Here is a 23001-nt window from a genome sequence, read left to right on the forward strand (position 1 = left end):
TGTGTGTGTGTGTGTGTGTGTGTGTGTGTGTGTGTGTGTGTGTGTGTGTGTGTGTGTGTGTGTGTGTGTGTGTGTGTGTGTAATTCACCACGGTCGTCTGCTGGTCACCCAGCCAGTCTTCCCCATTACGGAGCGAGCTCAGAGCTCATAAACCGATCTTCGGGTAGGACTGTGTGTGTGTGTGTGTGTGTGTGTGTGTGTGTGTGTGTGTGTGTGTGTGTGTGTGTGTGTGTGTGTGTGTGTGTTTGCCTCCTAGTCTTAATTAACCAGTGCCAACATTACCACAACCACAACCCCTGATCAGCGTACCTTAGCGCCGCGCCTTACACAGACAAGCGAGGCAAGCAGCGAGATGGCGGACACACCACCTATCGCACTGCACAACACTGCCTGCACCTGTCTTGCCTGCTGTCCTGCCTGTAACACAACTTAGCCTCGACTGATGGACTATCGCAGGCAATATTCCAGCGCCTCCCATCACACGAGCAACCGGTGCGAGGCGTAACGTGTGCTGGCAACTGCTGGCCTGATCACGGTGGACCAGCGCACCACTAGAGGGCTCCCATGCCAGCTTGAGTCACGCCATCGCCAGGGGAAGGACAGGCACCAAGGAGTCCAGAGAAGCTTGGTTATCACGCCGTGCTCACCCTCTGTTTTGTATCGTGCGCGGTGGTGGTGGTGGTGGTGGTGGTGATAACTGCCTTAACATTGTCAGGCGCCACATTGCACCTCAGAAGGAAGCCACTTCGTGTCACGTTTACCTTCAGCTTCAGTGTCTTTTACACAAACACACACACACACACACACGAGAAAATTCTAACCTCCTTCGCGTGAGAGGACGAAGTTTATTATCAAATTTAGTCTTATAACCAAATAACAAGTGCGTGTGCCCCGCATCAGTGCACAAGAAAACTCTGCAGCGCCTCTCCCGCTGCGGCAAGGGTCCCAGCCTGCAACAATCGCACTCCTTCGCCCTTCTCCCGTCCCGCCCCGCCCCCGACCCCGCTGCTCCTGACGAGGACAAGTTCTCGTCGAGCCTCGTGGGACGGTGGCGGTCTCGCGAGGGTCGTGAGTCTGCCATCCACAAAATTGTGACCGCTCACTGAGTGCCGCCGGGGCCGTGCGACCCTCCCCGGGACTCGCCTTAGCAGAGTTATGGACCCACTCGCCGCGGTGAGCGCACTGCAGGTAAACGTCCGTGAACAACTGTAGTTCTACCCCATGAATATTACGTACACCCGTGCATGAATAAAGATACAGCCGCAATGTATCACGAACACACACTCAGACTGAAGCAGAAGCAAGGCAGTCGACCCGCAACACTTCAGCCTGTCTCTCGCAGACAAACATCCCGCACATCAGTTTCGTCTTTACCCACAATGCATCACGTACCTTGTGAACCAACCCTCCTCTTAGTACGTACATTACATTTAAAAGATAATAATAATAATAGTCAGGTGGATGAGGTGAGCATTACTGAGTGCAGCACATCTCTCACAGTGGTGCTGCTGATGAGTGGCTGACGGGAACTGCGGCGCGTGAAATGCTCTCCAGCCTTCCTGAACCCTCCACTCCCACCACTACAGGCCAGGGAGCGCCGCGCCACCTTGACTCATGGCGGAGTATGGAGGTGTGAGGGAGTGGCGGGAGGGGATGGGAGTGGAGGGTGAGGCACAGGAATGGAGGGAGTTCCGGGAAGACGAAGAGTGACGTTAAAATACACATGATGAAAGTGTGACAGGCGAGTGTGACTGAGATTATGAAAGGGAGGCGCTGGAACATGAGAAGAGAGAGAGAGTGAATGTAAGGAGCCATGTAAATACACCAATACCAGAGAGAGAGAGAGAGAGAGAGAGATGAGAATGAAGGGCATATTTCCAAGGAGGTTCATAAGAGTGGAAACAAAGGAACAAATAGAAAAACATCAACGCCCACACACACACACACACACACACACACACACACACACACACACACACACACACGTAGATGGTTCTTGCTAAAACCTAAACAAAGCACTCTCTCTCTCTCTCTCTCTCTCTCTCTCTCTCTCTCTCTCTCTCTCACACACACACACACACACACACACACAACAAAATGTATGTTACTGTGTGTGTGTGTGTGTGTGTGTGTGTGTGTGTGTGTGTGTGTGTGTGTGTGTGTGTGTGTGTGTGTGTGTGCGAGCGCGCGTTTCCTTCCTGGTCACTCAGTCGCTTGTATTTCCTCCCTTTTTTCCCCTTTCCTGCTCCCTTTTTCCTCCCCTCACCCACTCTGGGGGAGAGAAGGAGAGGGGAAGGAGGGAGAGGGGCACTGAAGGGGAGAGGGGAAAGGGGAGAGGGGAAAAGGGAGAAGGGGGAAGAGATGGGGAGGGGGGGGTTTCTCGGGTCACGCTGCAACTGTCACACTTTTTCACGCTGCGCTCTGGGTTCGATTCCCGTGTCGTCTGCAGGCACTCCACTCCTCCCTACTCCCTCCCTACTCCCATTTTTTATTTCCTTTTATTCCCTATTCCCTTGTTTTACCTCCTTTCTCTTCCTACTCCCTTTTATTACTTTTCTCTCTCTACTCCCTTTTTACCCCTTTTTCTCTTCCTACTCCCTTTTTTCTCCCAGTTCTCTCTCTACTCCTATTTATACTTCCTTTTACTCCCTATTCCCTTGTTTTATTCCCTTATTCTCTTCCTATTTCCTTTTTTACTCCTTTTCTCTTCCTACTCCCTTTTTTACTCCATTTTCTCTCCTTACTCCCTTTATTTACTTTTTTTTCTCTTCCTACTCCCTTCTTTACTCCATTTTCTCTCCCTACTCCCTTCTTTACTCCATTTTCTCTTCCTACTCCCTTCTTTACTCCATTTTCTCTCCTTACTCCCTTTTTTACTCTTTTTTTCTCTTCCTACTCCGTTTTATTACTCCTTTTTCTCTCCCTACTCCCTTTTTTACTCCCTTCTTTCCTTCCTACTCCCTTTCTCTACTCCTTTCCATTTCCCCCTTTCTCATTTTCTTTTCCTTCTTTTCCCTCACTGTTTCTATTTCCTTTTTCATTCCTTTTACTGTTTTTCTCATTCTCTTTTATTTTTTTTACCTTATTCACTGTTTTCTTTTCTTTCATTCCCTTGTTATTCTCTTTCTCACTCTCTTAATTGTTTTTCTCCTTTCTCTCAGCCTTTTTTTCGTTTTTCTTTCCTTATCTCTTTCTCTCTTTCTTTCCTATTTTCATTCATTTTTCTTATTTTTCCTTAGCCTTCTTTTCGTTTTTCTCTCTTTTTATCTCTCTTCTCTTATTTTTCATTATTTTTCTACTTTTCCTCAGCTTTATTTTCGTTTTTCTCTATCATTTTCCTTCTTCTCTTCGTTTTCATTCCATTCTTCGCTTCTTTTCCACACCTTTTTCTATAATTTTTCTCTATTTTTTTCTCCTCTTCTCTTAGTTTTCATTTCTTTTTCCACTCCTTTTTCATACTTTTTTTTCCATTTTTCCCAGTTATTTCACTCTTCCCTCAGTTATCATCTATTTTCCTTACCCTTTTTCATTCTTTTTCCCTTTTACTTCCTTTTTCCTTAGTTCTCATTCCTTTATCCATTCCTTTTCTTCTTTTTCCCTTTCTCTCTGCCTATTCACTGTTTCTATTCCCTTTATTAGTCGCCAATGTCTCTCTTTTTCCTAACTCTCTCTTTGGTTTCCCTTCCTTCCTTCCTTCCTTCCTTCCTTTCTCTTTTTCCTCCACGTTTTCCTCCTCTTTTCTCCTCTCACTCTTTTTCTCAGCATGTCAATTAGCAACTTGTCCCGCCATCTCTCTCTCTCTCTCTCTCTCTCTCTCTCTCTCTCTCTCTCTCTCTCTCTCTCTCTCTCTCTCTAGCTGGTCTTTGTTGTCCTTCTTCCCTTCCATTCTCGTTCACTTCCCTGTCCTCCTTTATTTCTTTCTTTCCCTCATTCAGTTTTCCATTTTCTTTCCTCCTTCTGTCCTTATTTCACTCTTTCCTTTATTTATTTCGGTTTCCTCACAATCCCTCTTTCCCTTCCCCACGATGTTTATCCCGTCCCCTTCCCTTCTTCCCTTCTCTCTCCCTCTTTCCCCTCTCCCTCCCCTTCTCTCTCGTTCTTCCCCTCTCTCTCCTTCTCCTTCCCTCTCTCTCTCTCCCCTTCCTTCTCGTTCTTCCCTTCTCCCTCCCATTCTCGCTCGTTCTTCCCTTCTCCCCTTCCTGCTCGTTTTTCCCCTCTCTCCTTCTCCTTCCCTCTCTCTCTCCCTCTCCACTCTCCCTCCCCCTTCCCTCTCCTACTTCCCCTCACCCTGCCCTTCTCTCTCCTTCTTTCCTTCTTCCTTCCCTTACCTCTCCCTCTTCCCCTCTCACTCCCCTTCCTTCCTTCTTCTTCCTCTCCCCTCCCATTCCCTCTCCTTTTCCTCTTCCTCCCTTTACCTCTCCCTCTTCCCCTCCCTTTTCCCTTCTCCCTCCCACTTTCCTCTCCCTCTTCTCTCCCCTCTCCTTTCCCTCTTCCTCTTCCCTCTCCTACCCTCTCCCTCCCCTTCCCCGTTATTGAAGTGAGACAACGGAATACAGTTCGGTTTTTAACGTATACGAAAGAGAAATTTGGATGAATGTTTGATGCCATTATTATTTACATCTGTGTATTACGTTACTTTGGCAGCGAGGACGTATGAATACATTTTTGACCTTCCTTTGTGAGTGTTTTCCTACAGCGCCAGTTTCTCTTTTACATACGTGAATAATTTAGCATCCAATCATAATCCTGAGAACTCCCGAGCCGTGTCAGTATATAAACAAACGTATCCATTAATTCTTGGACACACACACTTTCTCTCTCTCTCTCTCTCTCTCTCTCTCGCCCTTCCCCCGTCCCGATCAAACTGTTTTCCCCACCAGTTGAAGTATTTACATCTACGTTTCGACGCTTGTGTTTATTCTTTAAAAGGTTTATGTTCCCTGTGTCGCCCCGCCGTGAACAGATCAGTGGAGCGTCAGGCGGGATCACTTTTGTTGTGTTGACCTGAAGGCTTCTATGTACCTCCCGCCAATTAAGATGTGTACTTTTAACATTTCCAGAGCAAGGTGTTGACAGATAAAAGTTCCCTTGTGACTGAAGATGCAAGAACAAAAATCTGCGAGGATAATTAACCCCTTTGATACTGGGATACATTATTTTTTTTTTTTACTATGAGTTTTGGGGTATGGTTAAGTTATTATATTTACATTAGGAAGGGTTTATGGAGGTCGAAATATTAATAGCCAGACTCTTCACCATTTTAATCCCCACATAAGTTTCTAAAGCTGTATGAAACGCCAAATAGTAAGTAGAATAAATACGAAAATGTGTCATGCTACTGAGCGGGTTAAGAGTGACAAGCAAACATGATCACTCGAGCCAGCCAGCAGATGAAGGCGACAACAGGACGTGGTGGGCGTGACAGTGCTACGAGAGTGTTTGTGTAGGGATTGGACGGTGAGCGGGGAGCAAGTGTTGAATTGCGATGAGGCAGCAACTGGAGGCAAGTGTTGCAGTGTAGCAACTAGTAATACAGTGAGTTTAAACAGTGTATACAGCAACTCTGAGTTCAGCAAGTGAGTGACGGTGTAACGAGAACTCAGATTAAGTGGAAGTACATTCATCACTGGCTTCATTCTACTGTAGGGACATTGTAGGACTATCACTGCTAAGACAACTTCCACTACAACCTCTTAAGTGAGATCGAGGCAAGACACTAAAGCATTTGAACACACGAACGAATCATTTTTTTCACATTCTTAAACATTTCCTCCTCTTCTTTTATTTATCTTCCTTTCCCTTTTTCCTTTCTCCTCTTCCTCTTCTTCTTTTCTTCTTCTTCTTCTTCTTCTTTATCTTTTCTTCTTCTTCTTCTTCTTCTTCTTCTTCTTCTTCTTCTTCTTCTTCTTCTTCTTCTTCTTCTTCCTTCCTTCCTTCCTTCCTTCCTTCCTTCCTTCCTTCCTTCCTTCCTTCCTCCTCCTCCTTTTCCTCCTCCTTCTCCCAGAAAATCCAGATGTGGGTGAGTGTCGCGAGTCGTGGCACTAGAAGTCAAGGCAGCGGTGAGACGTGCGTGGGAGAAAGTGTGAGGCAAACCAGGACGATTTAGCGTAAAGACTTTGAGGTGAAGTACAGGCTTGGGTCGCGGAGGTCGTGGAGAAGATGACGCTGAGAGACCGAGGCAGCGCAAAGGCGAGGGGATAATAGAGTATAAAGTACGGAGGGCGTGGGTCTTAGAGGTCGTGGGGGCTGAGAAATCGAGGCGTTAGGGCACGGGGGCTGAAGGGGCGTGAAGTCAAGTACACTAGAGAAACGTTCAGAAGGTCATGGAGGGCGAAAGCGTGGAACTTCAGTGGCACAAAGGCTGAGGGTTTGGAAGAGCGTGGTGTGAGGTACTTGGGCATGCGGGTGGCAGGGCTGAGGAAGGCGACCCGAAGAAAGAAGGTTACGTTGCTCTGGTGGAGTCAATCTTGCACGTCACCTTAATTCGATGAGTTTCTTTGTTGGAGCTGAGTGTTATCCAGAGGGGCGGGTGAGGAGGGAGGCAGAAGAATGAGTGGTGAATGGGAGGGAAACCTAGCATGTGCGTAGAGGTAGAGGCCGTGGTAAGGAAAAAGGAAGAGGCAAGGAAATTAGATAAGGTTAGAAAGGGCACCTGTCATGTGGAAAGGGAGAATAGGACCTGTGGAAGGGATATGGAAACAGGAGACAGGAAAACTAAGGATCTGGAAAGGAAAATGAGCCATGAGAAGAGAAGCAGGGGAAGCTATAGAAGGAAAACACAAACACAAACACACACACACACACACACACACACAAGAAATTACGCATGGATCTGGAATGGAAAAAGAATAATCAGAAAAGTAGGTGAAAAGGAGGAAAATGAGAGGAAACTAGGTAGGGTGTGAAAGGAGTAAGTGAAGAAACAACCTGGCAGGGTAGGAAACAAGACGCGGCAGCTGTGGAAGGGAAACCAAGGAGAGGGATAAGTCAGGAGGGAGAGGAAGGGGAATCTCTAAGAGGGGGAAGGCAGGAGGAGGGAAGTCCAGCAAAAGATAAGGGTGTTGGAGGGGAAACTTTAGCGAAGTAGAAAGGCGAGACAGGGGGAAGGTAACATATGGGGAAGCGAGGGTTGGGGGAGGGGAGAGACTAGAGAGCAAGGGGAGAGAGCAAGGGGAGGCAGAGGGGAAGGTAGAAGTTAGCAAGGATGGAGGAGAAGGAGGTGGACGAGAGGGAAAAGTTTAGTGGGACGAGACAGGACCAAGCCTCATATGTTTCGAAGCTTCGGATGGGACGAGGGGAAGGGATAAGGAAGGCTTGGCAGGGAGGGAACAGCGGAGATGGGAAATGCGTGATAGAGGAGTAACCGAGCAGTGCAAGGGAGAAAGAATAAGAACAGTGCGTCAGGAAGCAAATAAGGGAGAAAGGAAAGGAGTGATAAAGGAGAGACAATGAGAATGAGAATAAGTGATAGAGAAGCAAGAGAAGATGAGGAACGAACACTAGAGGAAGGAAAGAATGATAGCACATGATAAGAACATATAAGCAAATGACGATAAATACAACAAAACTAAACTAAACTAAGTAAAAAGGAATAAGGAATAGAAAATAGTAAATACGAGCCACGGAGTAAATAACAAGAGCTGAACCACACACCACACACCACACACACACCACCACACACCACTAATTACCAAAAAACACAGGTGCGCTTGCTTACCTGTTTCTCACCTTGACCTTTAATCCTTTCTTCTCACGTATCTCTCTCCCGCTGTCCTACCCTGCCATCTACACCCACTACACCATTCAATACACCTCTAATCACGGGGCTTTGAATCGCACGTGCCTTGACAGTTAGTGGCCATAAGCGGGATGAAGCAGTAGGGTCACAGCAACGAGGGGGGCGGCCAGCAAGCGGAGTCCTACAAGAGAGCATATTGACACTCCACTGATGCGTTCTGATACGAGTAGTTCTGATGACTGACTTCCGCAGAAACAAGAGGCCAACACTGCAACGCCTAAGAACTGAGAACTACGGGATGTTAGAAGAGGGTGGGAGGTTTAAATAGGGTAGGTCTGGTGTGATATGGAGGAGGAGGAGGAGGAGGAGGAGGAGGAGGAGGAGGAGGAGGAGGAGGAGAAGGAGAAAAGAAAAAGAACAATAACAATAAATACAAAGAAAACGTAAATAAGAATAAGAAAAGGCAAAAGAAAAGAGAAAAGAGAAGGAATAGGAGGAGGAGGAGGAGGAGGAGGAGGAAGAAGAAGAGAAGGAGAATGTAAAGGATGCGATGTAGCTATCCTTAGATATCCTTTGAAATCCTTCGTATTTACCAACCTTGCTGCCTCTTCCCTTCCTGCCAGGCCTTCCTTACCCCCCTGCCTCCCTGCATCCTCCCCCCCCTTGATCCCTTGCCTTGGAAACATAGCGGCCTTGTTCCTGCCTCGTCCTGCTAAACTTTTCCCTCCTCTCTCTCTCTCTCTCTCTCCCCCCTCCGTCACCTTCCCGTCACCCATATTTTTGGTGCGTCACGTGTACTGAAAAAATCTTTAGGGAAACTTCGACTTGTGTGCTTAGTATTGCTTCTCCAGTTCCTCCTCCTCCTCCTCCTCCTCCTCCTCCTCTTTCTCCTCCTCCTCCTCCTCCTCTTTTTCTCTTCCTCCTACTGTTTTTTTTTTTTCATTTCAATATTTCTGCACGTTTTTCTTTGCTGTTGTAGTTGTTGTTGTTGTTGTTTCCGTTTTTCTTCGTCTTGTTTTGTTCTGTTTTTTTCTTTTTTTTTTTTGGTGTTGATGTTGATATTTTTATTGTTCTTGTTCTTGTTCGTCTTTTTTTTTCTTTCTTTCTCTTTTTCTTCTTCTTCTTCTTCTTCTTGTCTTCCTCCAGTTCCCGCACTTCTCTCCTTCCATTTTCCACTTGGCCCCACACTACACACCTCTCCCCTACGGTTGATATTTTCAGATACCACATTTTTACTTTACGTACCTCCACTATCTAACTTGTTCCGGGCTGTTCCCTTACTTCTGACACAACTACCTCGCCATCTGTCCCCTCCTCTCTCTCTCTCTCTCTCTCTCTCTCTCTCTCTCTCTCTCTCTCTCTCTCTCTCTCTCTCTCTCTCTGGGAATGCTGTATTAATTATTAACTTCTTCAGTACTGTGACACATTTTTTACCATGAATTTTGAGTGTGATTAGATGAGTTTACTGACATTACGAAGGGTCTATGGAAGTCAGAAGATGAATGGGCAGTCTTTACTATTCTATTCCCCTACATAAGTTCCTGAAGCTGTGTAAAGTCACCAAATAGTCACCAGAATGAGTATGGAAACGCGTCCTGGTGCTGAAGGGGGCTAAACAGATTGTCCTTATATTTCAATGCATTTTCAAAACCAACAAGCACAAGTCAGCCTCACGTGAACGAAAGCGCTTGTTTACAAATTCACGCACTAAGTCACGAGTCCATTCACGAATTTTATATGAAGGTTCACAAACATATACGTGTGTGTGTGTGTGTGTGTGTGTGTGTGTGTGTGTGTGTGTGTGTGTGTGTGTGTGTGTGTGTGTGTGTGTGTGTGTGTGTGTGTGTGTGTGTGTGTGTGTGTTCGTGTGTGATGCAAGTGAAAAAAAAATGAACACAAGAAAAGCAAGAACTGGGAACAGAAATAAAAAGCAGGAGGAGGAAGAGGAGGAGAAGGAGAAGGAGGAGGAGGAGGAGTAGGAGGAGGAGGAGGAGGAGGAGGAGGAGGAGGAGGAGGAGAGAGAGGAAAAAGGGAACACTCCACGGTTGCTGAGGAGTCGATTAGGGCAGGATTGGATTAGAGAGAGAGAGAGAGAGAGAGAGAGAGAGAGAGAGAGAGAGAGAGAGAGAGAGAGAGAGAGAGAGAGAGAGAGAGAGAGAGAGAGAGAGAGAGAGAGAGAGAGAGAGAGAGAGAGAGAGAGAGAGAGAGAGAGAGAGAGAGAGAGAGAGAGAGAGAGAGAGAGAGAGAGAGAGAGAGAGAGAGAGAGAGAGAGAGATGGTGGGAAGTGCCAGGAAACAGAAATAGAGGACTGATACGAACTAAAGGGGAGAGAAGGAGAGAAAGATGATAACGGAGGAGAGAAGAAGAACCAACAACGACAGGGAGAGAAGCAAAACCCAGAGAGAGAGAGAGAGAGAGAGAGAGAGAGAGAGAGAGAGAGACAGCAGCACACCATTACGAGGACAACACACACACACACACACACACACACACACACACACACACACACACACACACACACACACACACACACACACACACACACACACACACACACACACACACACACACACACACACACACACACAGCTTCCTTTACCTTCTGATCCTCACAGAATGGAAAAAAAATACAGTAAAGCAACAAAATTAACACATATTCATACAAAAAATTAATTCCATCTTATATACTTAAAAAAAATATATATATCGCTTGTAATTCTGAGTTCAGGCTTCTTGCAGGTTATTTTCTGATGCTCATATAAAAAGAAATAGTAAAATGACTGAAGAAAATTGACACGCGCTCATAAGAAGGTGAATCTCGTCATCAGCATTCACACAAGCACGAGCTGACTGCAAATCTGACGTGAGAGTGATTATAACGACTATCACTGACGAGGGAGGAGAGAGAAGGAAAAGATTGGGAAGGGACTGGGAGGAAAAAGAGGAAAAAGCTTGGAAGGAAAATTAAAAAGATCAGGATGGAAAAACGGAGAAGATTGGGAGGGAAAAGGAAGATTGGGAAGGGGAAAGGAAAATTATGAAAGGGAAAGTAGGAAAAGATTGGGAGGGTAAAGAGAGAAGAGATTGGGAGGAAAAGGAAAAAGATTGGAATGGATTCAATAAAAAGGATGGACGGAAAAAGAGAAATTAGGAGGGAAAAAGGAAAAGATTGGGAGGAAAAGGAGGAAAAGATTGGAAGGAAGGAAAAACTGGAAGGAAAAACAGGAAAATATTGAGAGAAAAAAAAAGATTATGAGAAAACAAAAACATTGAGAGGGAAAAGAGGAAAAGCTTGGGAAGACAAAAGGAAAATGACTGTGAGGAAAGAGGAAAAGATTAAGAATAAAAAGAAAAAAAAGAAAACAACAACAACCAAGCAACAAAAATACAAAAAAATAATAAAAACTAGACAAAACAAAAAAATGAACAAGAACCACAAGAACCACAAAAATGAAAACCAAACACGAACAACAACAACAACAACAACAACAACAATAGAACCTGGAACAAAGAAAACGAGAGCGAGGGAAGACAAGAACGAAGACGAGAATAAGGAGGAGGAGGAGGAGGAGGAGGAGGAGGAGGAGGAAGACGGTGTGTGTGAAGGCTGGTCAGTATTGTTTCCCAGTAAATGTGGAGAAGGTAATACTCAGAGACCCGTTGTGGGTGATTCCGAGTGAGAGGAGAAGCGAGAGGAGAGGAGAGAAGATGGGTGGGCGGGGCGGGCTGGGGTGTGCCGGGGTGTGCTGGGGTGGGCTTGGATGGGCGGGATGGGTGGAGGGTGGGCTGTAAGGAGGGTATTATAAAGGAGACAAGGAGAATACAGGGAGAAAATGAGGGCGGGAAGGAGCTTGTAAAGAGACGAGGGGCGAGAAAGAGAGGCATGGAGAGAGCAATAAGAGATGAAAGCCACACTGAGGGAAGAAAGGAAGGCAGGAATGGAAGAAAGGAAGGAAGGGAGGAAGGGAAACACCGCCACCACCACCGCCGTCGCCACCACCGCCGCCGCTGCCACTCACACAGAGAAAAGGATAAAAAGACAACCCAGGAAACTAAAGAAGATATATTAAGAATGCAGACACGTTGAATTACGGGGAACAGATGAATAGAGCATTACATTGGGTATAAAGAAGGAATTATACAGATATCAAGCACTGAGACGTTAAATCACAGTGGTATTTGATAAAGAGAATATTTCAGCAAGGAAACTGAGAATATCACGTGAAGTCCACTGTGTTGTGAAATTAAACCAATATCAAACAAGAATAAATGTGGAAAAATGTAAGATTAAGCAAGAGAACGTTGGATATGTGTTTCGTTTTAACCCCTTCCATACTGGGACGCATTTTGACCTTTAATTTTAGGGTGTGATTAGACGATTTCGTTTACATTAGGAAAGGTTTATGAAGGTCAGAAGAGTAATGGCCAGTCTTCAGTATTTCAATGAGTTTCTGGAGCTGTATAAAATCGCCGAATAGTAAGCAGAATGAATATAAAAACATGCCATGGTACTGAAGGGATTATTTTTATTTTTAGGTAAAGAGAGTTTCGTTAAAAGCAACAAGGAAAACTCATCATGTAAAGTTTGAGGTGAAGTGAAAAGCTTGAAGCAAATAGTTAACCTCTTCAGAACTGGGACGGATTTTACCTTTGAATTTTGGGTATGATTACAAGATTTCAACTATAAAGATGGGTGTATGGAAGTCAGAAAATTAATGGCCACAGTCTTCACTACTTCAATCCCCTACATGAGTTTCTGAAGCTGTATGCAGTCACCAAACAGTAAGCAGAATGAATATGGAAATGCGTCATGGTACTGAAGGGATTAAATCAAAGCTGAATCACACGAATAGAAATAAAAAGAAAAGAAAAAGGAAAATACTGAAACAAGCACAGTCAGAGATAAATTAAAAAAAACCTACAAAAATCCAAAACCACAAGAGCTTAGATAAATAAATATCAAATGTATTCAATTCATGCAAAGGGGAAAACAAAACTAGCTCCACCTTTTTCCTGGCAGTTTTCACGATATAAATTCCCTTGCTTTGCCATTTGAGGAACCTTACCCTGAGTTTCCCTGAGTGGACGCCCTTCCTGACACTGACCAGGACTCGAACATGGGCGCCTCAGATTCTATCGCCTCGCACACCACACACGCCAGATTGTCCACTATACATTCAAAGTTTATCATTGTTATGGGAAATTTGGATTAAAAACAGTTATATATTAAAAAATCACTGAATATTACATAGAAAGAAAGAAATCAGCAATATATCTTTGATGAATGAATAATATATCTTTAAAATTATGGAATATTATAAAAAGAATGAATAACAGAAAAGAAAGATTAACTCACCACCAGGATGCAGAATAACTGATAAAACGGAAAAAAAGGGAAAAGCAAGATAAAAGTAGGAGATATACATGAGAGGGAGAGACGAGATTGAAAATAAAGCAGCAGCAAGTGACTAAGTTAAAGATGGAAAGTAAACCGACTTCCTCATAAAGAAGAAAGTAGAAAATAAAGAAAAGAAAGTTTAAAAAAAGGAAAGAAAATGTAACACACGGTGAACTTCAGAAAAAAATGGAGGAAAGAGAGAGAGAGAGAGAGAGAGAGAGAGAGAGAGAGAGAGAGAGAGAGAGAGAGAGAGAAAGCAAAAAGATACCACAACAAACACCTCAACTTTAACGTTGTTCTCTCTCTCTCTCTCTCTCTCTCTCACACACACACACACACACACACACACACACACACACACACACACACTCCTTTCCTAGATTCATATCATTATCTTCTTCCTCCACCACCACCACCACCACCACCACCACCACCTCCTCCTCCTCCTCCTCCTCCTCCTCCTCCTCCTCCTCCTCCTCCTCCTCCTCCTCCTCCTCCTCCTCCTCCTCAGTGTCGTGAATGACCACAATTGAATGGCCTACTTCCTGTGGGATTATAATACATGACCTTGTATTTTTTTTTTCATTCTACTTGGCAAGACTCTCTCTCTCTCTCTCTCTCTCTCTCTCTCTCTCTCTCTCTCTCTCTCTCTCTCTCTCTCTCTCTAGCATTAATGTCTAGGGAAAGGATGTCATCACAATAATTAATTAACTGTTTACATTTCAATCAATATTCCATTTCAACTCCATCATCTCCTCCTCCTCCACCTTTTCCTCATGCCCTTCCTTCCATCATATGTCACAGGTCGCAATTGTAATATCTCTCTCTCTCTCTCTCTCTCTCTCTCTCTCTCTCTCTCTCTCTCTCTCTCTCTCTCTCTCTCTCTCTCTCTCGGATTTTTCTCTAATGATATTAATCTACAAATGGAAGAACGGGACAAAGGATATAAAAGAAGAAAAAGGGAGAGAGAGAGAGAGAGAGAGAGAGAGAGAGAGAGAGAGAGAGAGAGAGAGAGAGAGAGAGAGAGAGAGAGAGAGAGAGAGAGAGATTTTGTCCCCCGCTGTTCTATTTTTGTGTTGTCTCGTTTTAGTTTCGCTGTTTTCACTGTCACGAATGCGTACGATAACAATGAGAATAACAATATCAATGATAATAACAATAGCGACGACAACGACAACAACAACAACAACAACAATAACAACAACAACAACATCAACAAAGAACATGAGAAAATAACGGAATCTGCCACAAATCATAACCAAATAACAACAATAATAATAATAATAATAATAATAATAATAATAATAATAATAATAATAATAATAATAATAATAATAACAATAATAACAATAGCAACATCATTAGTGACCCAAATAACTTTATAAACTCTAGGCCTAACTAATAATAACAACAATAACAACAACAACAACAAACAAACTCATTCACCCAAACAATAACTTTAAATGAACAAACACAAACACCACCACCATCACACACACACACACACACACACACACACACACACACACACACACACACACACACACTCCTGGCACCATATTCCAGTACGTGTCCTCTCCCTTCCCTATCCAGCTCGCCCCTTGTCTAGTCTCCCATGGCCTCTGTCAACACGCTGTACTCCCTCGTAACACTCCCCTTTCATTCCTCTCACTCCCCTGCGTCCTCTCCTCCACTCACTCCTTCACCAACACTCCTGAATCTCTGCCAATGTCCTTGTCCGTTCCTGTTATGTTACTGAGATACATTCATTTGTCTTCGTCCGTCTCCTCTTGGTTCTTGATAGTACTGCTCTTATCTTCTCTATCTCTGTCTCTCTTTCTCTTCAGGTTCTTTTCTGTTCCTTCTCTCCCACCCTACTCTTCTCTTGGTGCTTAAATTTTCATTGTTTGTTTTATTAAGTTCTATGCAGTTTCTTTCCTAGTACTGTTATTATCTCTCTCTCTCTCTCTCTCTCTCTCTCTCTCTCTCTCTCTCTCTCTCTCTCTCTCTCTCTCTCTCTCTCTCTCTCTCTCTCTCTCTCTCTCTCTCTCTCTCTCTCTCTCTCTCTCTCTCTCTCTCTCTCTCTCTCTCTCTCTCTCTCTCTCTCTCTCTCTCTCTCTCCTATACTGTCACGTAGCGGCGTCAAAAATCCTCACTATTTATTTATTAAGTTCTATATATTTCCTTTCCTTCCTTGCCCTCGTCCTTCTTCGCTATGATTCTGTTATGTCTTTGTCCTACGCACTCCTGTCCTGGCCCAAACTCGTCCTCCTCTTCCTCTAACTTGTGTCCTCTCGTCTGTCCTCGTGTGTTCATAACTTACGATTCCTCCTGCCTCGCCTCTTGCCCAGTTTGCCTCGCCCCGGCCCGTGTCCCGCCATCACCGCACCCGTGTCTCCATCCCTCACTTCTCATGCATTCCAGATCTCTCTCTCTTTCTCTCCCTCGTCTTTCCTCTCTCACTCGCTCATACATCCAATACGTTCCTCCTCTCTCCTCACTTACTCATGCTTCCACTGTCCCTCTCCTCTTCACTCACATCTCCATTGTTTCTCTCCTCTCTCACTCCCTCACTCACTCACTCTAGTTCTCTTCCCTCTCCTCACACATTCACTCTTCCTAACTCTGCTCTCACTTACCTCTCAGTCAGCAGTGTAATCTTAAGCCTCTCACACCTTTTATTGCTTCCCGCATGCCTTCCCAGTCCCGCCCAGCCTCTGCCCGTGCATGCCCATGGTTAGAGGAGTGTCGCAGCCTGGCATCAGTCAAGGGCCGCCTGGGAAATCATGCACCTTCAGTGTCTCCCTCGGGAATATTGTCGCCGAGTCGCCCATGTGTTTCTCTCCTTGGTGTGTGAGAGAGGAAGTTTGTGGCACTCTTAGTTTTATTTATTGTAGCTATTTGATCCGCTGACTGAACGAGTTTATTTTTTTCTTTTCATGCATTTATTTTTCGTGGAAGTGTTTTATTGTGATTGGCTGGCTGTTGTTGTTTTTATTTTCTTATTTCACGTGCTTACTTCTCCTACTATAGAGCTATCATTTTAACCCCTTCAAGGCTATGACGCTATTTCATATCCATTCTAGTTACTATTTGGTGATTTTAAACAGCTTCAGAAATCCATGTGGGGGATTAAAATAGTGAAGACTGTAGCCATTAATCTTCTGACCTCCATAAACTCTTCCTAATGTCAATACAATCATCTAAGTATACCCAAAATCATGGTAAAAATGCGTCACACTACTGAAAGGGTTAACTGACTGACTAAACGAGTGACTGGGTGGGTCTTTTCATGCACTTTCCTATTACAGATCTATACAAGACTGACTCACCAACTGACTGGCCAACTGACTGACCAACTGAGTGGCCAATTGAGTGTACTAACTGACTTATTTATTCCCATACAACTGATGACCATTTCGACTGACTGACAGATTGACGATTTGACTGACGAACTCCCGCAATTCTCTCTCTCTCTCTCTCTCTCTCTCTCTCTCTCTCTCTCTCTCTCTCTCTCTCTCTCTCTCTCTCAAAAAGCTTAATTAATGGCCACAATTAACCCTGGCTCCACCTTTAATTATGCTCCCTGTTCCTCCTTTCTTTTCTTGCCGTGGATATAAATGTGACAAGTTTTGCTGACTCATCATGACTCAGCAAAAATTATCCCAGCATGTCTTAGAAGAAAATGGAGGTGGAGATGGTAGTAGTAGTAGTAGTAGTAGTAGTAGTAGTAGTAGTAGTAGTAGTAGTAGTAGTAGTAGTAGTAGTAGTAGTAGTAGCAGTAGTAGTAGCAGTAGCAGTAGCAGTAGCAGTAGCGGCAGCAACAGAAGTAACGTAGCAATTTAGCCATCAAACGCCAGCAGAGTATTGCAACGCTCCGCCATTAGAGGAAGGGGGAAAAAAGGGGAAAGAGGGAAACACGCGGCACAAACTGACGAAATTAACGCACTGTCGACGCGATTTCACTTCCGTTTGATACCGAAAGGGGGAAATTAAGAAAAATATATATAAAAAAAGTAAAAAATAAGTGAGTCAGACATTATACAAACAGAGAGAGAGAGAGAGAGAGAGAGAGAGAGAGAGAGAGAGAGAGAGAGAGAGAGAGAGAGAGAGAGAGAGATTAATCCACTAGTAATCCAACGAAAAAAACTTCTGATTCTTTCCGGATAAGAAGTTTTCAGATTACAAGCGGATTAAGACTACGATGGAAAAAAAGAAAGCAGAGAAAAGAGAAAGAGAGAGAGAGAGAGAGAGAGAGAGAGAGAGAGAGAGAGAGGTAATAGTTGTAAAACGTCAAGCAATCACAGTAAAAACAAGCTGTGTGTGACGACGACGCTTGTACAAACACACACACACACACACACACACACACACACACACACACACACACACACACACACATAAAACGAGTACCAACAAAGAGAGAGAGAGAGAGAGAGAGAGAGAGAGAGAGAGAGAGAGAGAGAGAGAGAGAGAGAGAGAGAGAGAGAGAGAGAGAGAGAGAGAGAGAGAGAGAGAGAGAGAGAGAGAGAGAGAGAGAGAGAGAGAGAGAGAGAGAGAGAGAGAGAGAGAGAGAGAGAGAGAGAGAGAGAGAGAGCATCATCAGGAACAGGAAGGAAACACGTGACATCTTCAGGAAGGTCTAAAGAGAAGGAAGAAGAAACGAGGAGGAGGAAGAGGAGGAAGAGGAAGAGGAAGAGGAGGAGGAGGAGGAGGAGGAGGAGGAGGAGGAGGAGGAGGAGGAGGAGGAGGAGGAGGAGGAGACAAATAAACATAGGCCTCTTCCTTCCGTCTCTGCGGTGATCAAGACAACTGCTCTCTCTCTCTTTCTCTCTCTCACTCTCTCTCTCTCTCTCTCTCTCTCTCTCTGGTAAACTTTTCGGAAAACCGCTTATTTACATTTCCCTGTCACCCTCCTCCGCTTCCTTCTTCCCTCCCGCCCCTCTTCCAACCAAAACCTTCCTCCAATACCGATTTCCCTCTCCCTCCTCTCCCTCTCCCTTCCCTTCCCTCTCTCTCTCTGATCCCCTTCTCTTCCCGGCCACTCCCGCCACCGCCATCATCTCTATCAGCCCTCTTAAAAGCATCGCCATGAATTATTGAACACTAATACCTTACACACAACCATATTTACAAACGGCTCGCTATCTCACTGCGACAATTTTTCAAGCCCCCATAAACAACTAGCCGAGTTCTCAAGACAGTCTCTCCTTATGATCAGCTAGAAATAATGCCAATCCAATATATGAATACCTTTAACTAGAGGCTTTGGAAATAGTTGTAGCTAAAAAGTAAAGCGTTTTTAGCCGGGTTAGTATCTCAGTCAATATACTCTGTCTATCTCCAAGGACCAGGTGAGTTGCAGCTTTAAAGTATAAGGTGTATATTACTACTACTATTATTGCTACTGCTAATCCTACTACTATCGTCTTCACTATAGTACTTATCTCTTCCTTCTCCTCCTCCTCTTCTTCTTTTTTCTTCATCCTCCTCGTTCTTATTCTTTTTTTTTTAATCCGTCTCCTCTTTCTCCTCCTCCGCCTCCTCTTTTTTTTTTCCAGTAAGTAAACACTCAAAACGGTAGGCTCTTCCTCCTCCTCCTCCTCCTCCTCCTCCTCCTCCTCCTTCTCGTTCATTTCTCTCAGTTTTATTTTTATTTTTTCTCTTCTTCCTCGTCTTCCTTCTTCCTCGCCCATCTCCAATCTCCTTATCTTCTTCTCTTCTTCCTGCACTTCCTTCTTTTTTTACTCTTCGTCTTATTCCTCTTTCCTTTGTTCTTCTTCTTCTTCTTCTTCTTCCACCTCTTTTATTCACCTCTTGCTCTCCATTCATTCTCTCGTTCTTTTTCTCCTTCTTTCCCTCTTCATCTTTCGCATCATCATTATTTCCTCCTCCTCCTCCTCTTCCTCCTCCTCCTCCTCCTCCTCTTCTTCTTCCTACTACTCCTCCTCCTCCTCCTCCTCCTCCTCCTCCTCCTCCTCCTCCTCCTCCTCTTCTCCTTCTTCCACCGCTACACGAATCTGCAATCACCAATGATATCACCACCACCACCACCACCACCACCACGACCACCACCACCTAATTCAAACACGCCTCCTCCACCTCTATCTCCACCATCTCCAAAACCAACACCACTTCCTCCCAGTACCGATTCCACATCCTCTATGTATTCCCAGACTCATCATCACCACCATCATCACCACCACCACCACCACGACCACGAGCATCATCTTCATCACCACCATCACCACCACCACCACCACGAGCATCATATTCATCACCACACGTCACCACCACGCCGAACATCATTAACTATATAGGTTCGTGGTGTAGGGGAGAGAGAGAGAGAGAGAGAGAGAGAGAGAGAGAGAGAGAGAGAGAGAGAGATGTGAGGGAGAGAGGCTGTGGGTGAGAGAGATAGGGAATGAGGGAGGAGGAAGAGGTAAATGCAAGAAAGTTTGGTATATTACGCAAACGCTCTCTCTCTCTCTCTCTCTCTCTCTCTCTCTCTCTCTCTCTCTCTCTCTCTCTCTCATAAATATTCAATAACTGTAGCGTACGTATCACTCGAAGACCATTTTACGAATACAGTTCTTAATTCACTTCTCTCATCTTCAAATGCTTCCAAAACTCACGGAAAAGAGCGAAAAAGAAACATTACACCTGAATAGCATATCACGCGTAAATTTTTAGCATAACCTTTATTTTTTCCACCTTTGCTCGGTCACCTATCCACTTCCTCACCTCGACTCGCCTCACTATTGCCTTCAACAACTTCCAAAACTCACGAGAAGAAAAAAAATTGAGAGAAACATAAGAACACTCAACACCACGAAAATTCTTACCACAACGTTCATTTAAGTCACACCTTGCCTCACTTACCTTCACTCAATCACTCACCTTCGCTCCAAAACTCACTAAAGAAATAAAACAAAGGATAAAATAAAAGAAAAACACACGAATAACACCCACCACACACGTCAATTTACCTTAACACGGATTTCTCGTACGTAAAAACAATCCAAACGCGAACTCTTCCTTCTAGCAAATACCAAGAGACAACCGCGCCGGGACCTCCCTCCACCGAGCACTGCAGCCCACTGACTCGGAGCACCGGCACCAACACCTTCCCTCGGCCACGGCAGGAGCAACACTGAGGCACGTGCGGGGGAGGACACTAGTGGAATCTCGGTCAAGGGTTCGCGTTGGCCTCACCAGTACTAGGATCACCTTGTTGCCGGCTTGCTGGAAGGGGACGCGGCGGGGACAGGGACGACACACGGAGGGAGATAGGAATTTGAGTCTTTTTTCGTCTTTTTGTTGGAGGGAAGCAAGGAAAGGTGGTGGAAAAATTGACCTAAGTGAACAGACAAGAAGGGAGATGGGAGATTTGTTTTTTTTTTTTTCGTGAGAGGAAAGGAAGGAAAGGTGACACAAGGAATGACCTGAGTGAATGGTTCCTTCACACTTTTTTTGACGGTGTTGGCAAGCAAGGAGGGAAGGAAGGAAGGAAGGAAGGAAGGGAGGAAGCAAGGAGGGAAGGAAGGAAGGAAGGAAAAAAGCAAGAAAGCAAGCAAATAAGCAAGCAAGCAAGGAAGGAAGGAAGCAAGGAAGGAAGGCAGCAAAAAAGAAAGAAAAAAAGAAAGAAAGAAAAAAAAAGGAAGGAAGAAAGAAAGCAAGCAATGAAGGATGGAAGGAAGAGGAAGAAAGAAAGGAAGGAGGAAAAGAAGACAGAAAGAAAGAAAGAAAGAAAGACGATAAGATGAACAGCAATCTTACAATACTTTCCTCACCTTCCTTCAATGGAGTGTTTTTCTTTCCCATTTATTTTCAAGGTAAGGAAGAAAGAAAGGAAAGAAAGAGAAGGAAGATGAGCAGAGAAACAGTTCTATTAATGTCTTCCTCAAAGGCTTCTCGTTTCTCTCTCTCTCTCTCTCTTTCTCTCTCTTATGTTCTTAATGCTCACCACAACTAGAGCATTTTTTTCTTTTTTTCAAGGGAAGGAAGGAAGGAAGGAAGGAAGGAAAGAGAAGGAAGGTGATAGAGAAATAGTTCTGTCAATGTCTTCCTCAAAGGCTTCTCGTTTCTCCCTCTCTCTCTTATGTTCCGGGAGGGGGATTGGAGGAGAGAGGAGAGGAAGACGACAAGAGAAATAGTACTGTCAATGGAGGTAGGGGAGGGAGGGAAGACTGCTGAAAAATAGTATTACTGCCAATGCTTTCTTTAGAGACTATTCTTGCTTCATCTTGGTGGGAGGAGGAGGAGGAGGAGGAAGAAGAGGAATGTGGAGAACGAAGGAAAGACACACAGAAAAACAAGGTGATAGGAAAGTTTAAGTCTATTAGTATTTTGGGAAGATGGGGAAAGGAAGGAAGGAAGGAAGGAAGGAAGGAAGGAAAGAAGGAAGGAAGAAAAGAAGGAAGGAAGGAAAAAGAATGGTAGGAAGGAAAGGAGAGGAGTGAAGAAAAAGGTACTAATGGTTGGCAGTACTAAACTCAAATACTTCTTTCAATATTTTCCTTTGATCCACATTTAGTAGAAAGAATAGGAAAATAAGAAGGAAGCGAGGTAGAACGAAGAGAGAGAGAGAGAGAGAGAGAGAGAGAGAGAGAGAGAGAGAGAGAGAGAGAGAGGGGGGGGGGAAGGCAAGGACGTGAGCATCGTGTCAATAGTCAATACTTCCCTTGACATGCCTTCTTCACTAACAATCTTCCTCTCTTTATTTCTAGCTGCGTCACCTTCCTCACCTTCCTCACTGACGCACCTTATCTCCTTCAAACTCACGCCTTACACGTCAACCATTAGCGATCTAGAGACCAATACTCGGCCATTACATACAACACCGCAAACCTTTTTCTTAATTGGCAGAGAACTGGTGCAGGAAACTTCTTGGAAAGGGGAAAAAGTGCGCAAAGAGGAGACTAAGGAGGGTGTTCCAGTCACGTTGCATCGGAGGAAATTTACCAGAAGAGTGTAATTTCGTAAGTTTGAGAGCGATTAAAACTCGTCAGATTGGCTTCATTTGGCGCGTAAATCAGAATTCCTTGACGCATTTTGTCGCTACGTGAGTCTGCAGAAAATGCCGTGATTTTAATTGGCTGACAAGTGCGGCGGTTGCTCTGCCTCTGCACTCCACGCCTGCATTCAACGCGCCCTCACCCACTGCAGGGCTTCACTCCACAGGGCGTTTTGATGTCATCGGGATTTCGTTAACAGGTCGCCGCAAAGTCATCTTATAACTGCTCTCTCTCTCTCTCTCTCTCTCTCTCTCTCTCTCTCTCTCTCTCTCTCTCTCTCTCTCTCTCTCTCTCTCTAGCCTGTGCCGTATATTGTGCAGGTGAGCTTAAAGGCAGATTGTGGAAAGGGAGACTAGAGCAGGTTGGGCAGCAGGTCAGCAGGTCAGCACGTTGCGCAACGCCTGCAGACCGGCGGCATTGAAGGACACTCCCACACTCACAGTCAGCAAAGTGAGCGGAGTGAGCGGGGTCAGCAGGGGCCGGCCAGTGTTCGGGGCGCCCCTCATTAGGCGCCGTCACATAAGTTTCATCACAACTGCGCCGTTCATCAAACTGACGTGCTCGATTGCGATTATGAAGAGAGACTGTTGTCGATCGTAATGGACTGCGATTACAGGCTATGGCTGGTCCAAGCCTGTCGCCAATGGCCTACATTTGACATGAGTGAGTGAGCACCAGAGGGGAGAGGGAGTGCAGCGAGGGGAGGGCGGGATGAATGAGAGGGAGGGTTCTGGTGCAGCGTTGCTTTCCGCTATCACTGCCGCCACTCACCCTCACCGTGCGAGGTCCCAAGGAGTGAAGGGCGCCGGGGCGCAGCGACATGAAGCGTGCCGCTGCCGCTGAGTGAC

General features: G+C 45.0%; 1 protein-coding gene across 5 annotated transcripts in view; it reads right to left on the bottom strand.

The window, feature by feature from the left end:
* LOC123509785 (dipeptidase 1-like) overlaps positions 1-23001 on the bottom strand; it is a 216360-nt gene that overhangs the window by 170458 nt on the left and 22901 nt on the right. For 3 of the 5 annotated variants that reach the window (XR_006676283.1, XM_045264329.1, XM_045264326.1), the window contains exon 1: positions 20126-20282. The exons of the other annotated variants lie outside the window; for them this stretch is intronic. The gene's annotated coding sequence lies outside the window, so the exon portion shown is untranslated. Of the gene's footprint in view, positions 1-20125; positions 20283-23001 lie in introns of those variants that run through there. 5 annotated transcript variants of the gene reach the window in all.

Source organism: Portunus trituberculatus, chromosome 27 (assembly GCF_017591435.1).
Source record: "Portunus trituberculatus isolate SZX2019 chromosome 27, ASM1759143v1, whole genome shotgun sequence".
In the NCBI taxonomy this organism is placed as follows: domain Eukaryota; kingdom Metazoa; phylum Arthropoda; class Malacostraca; order Decapoda; family Portunidae; genus Portunus; species Portunus trituberculatus.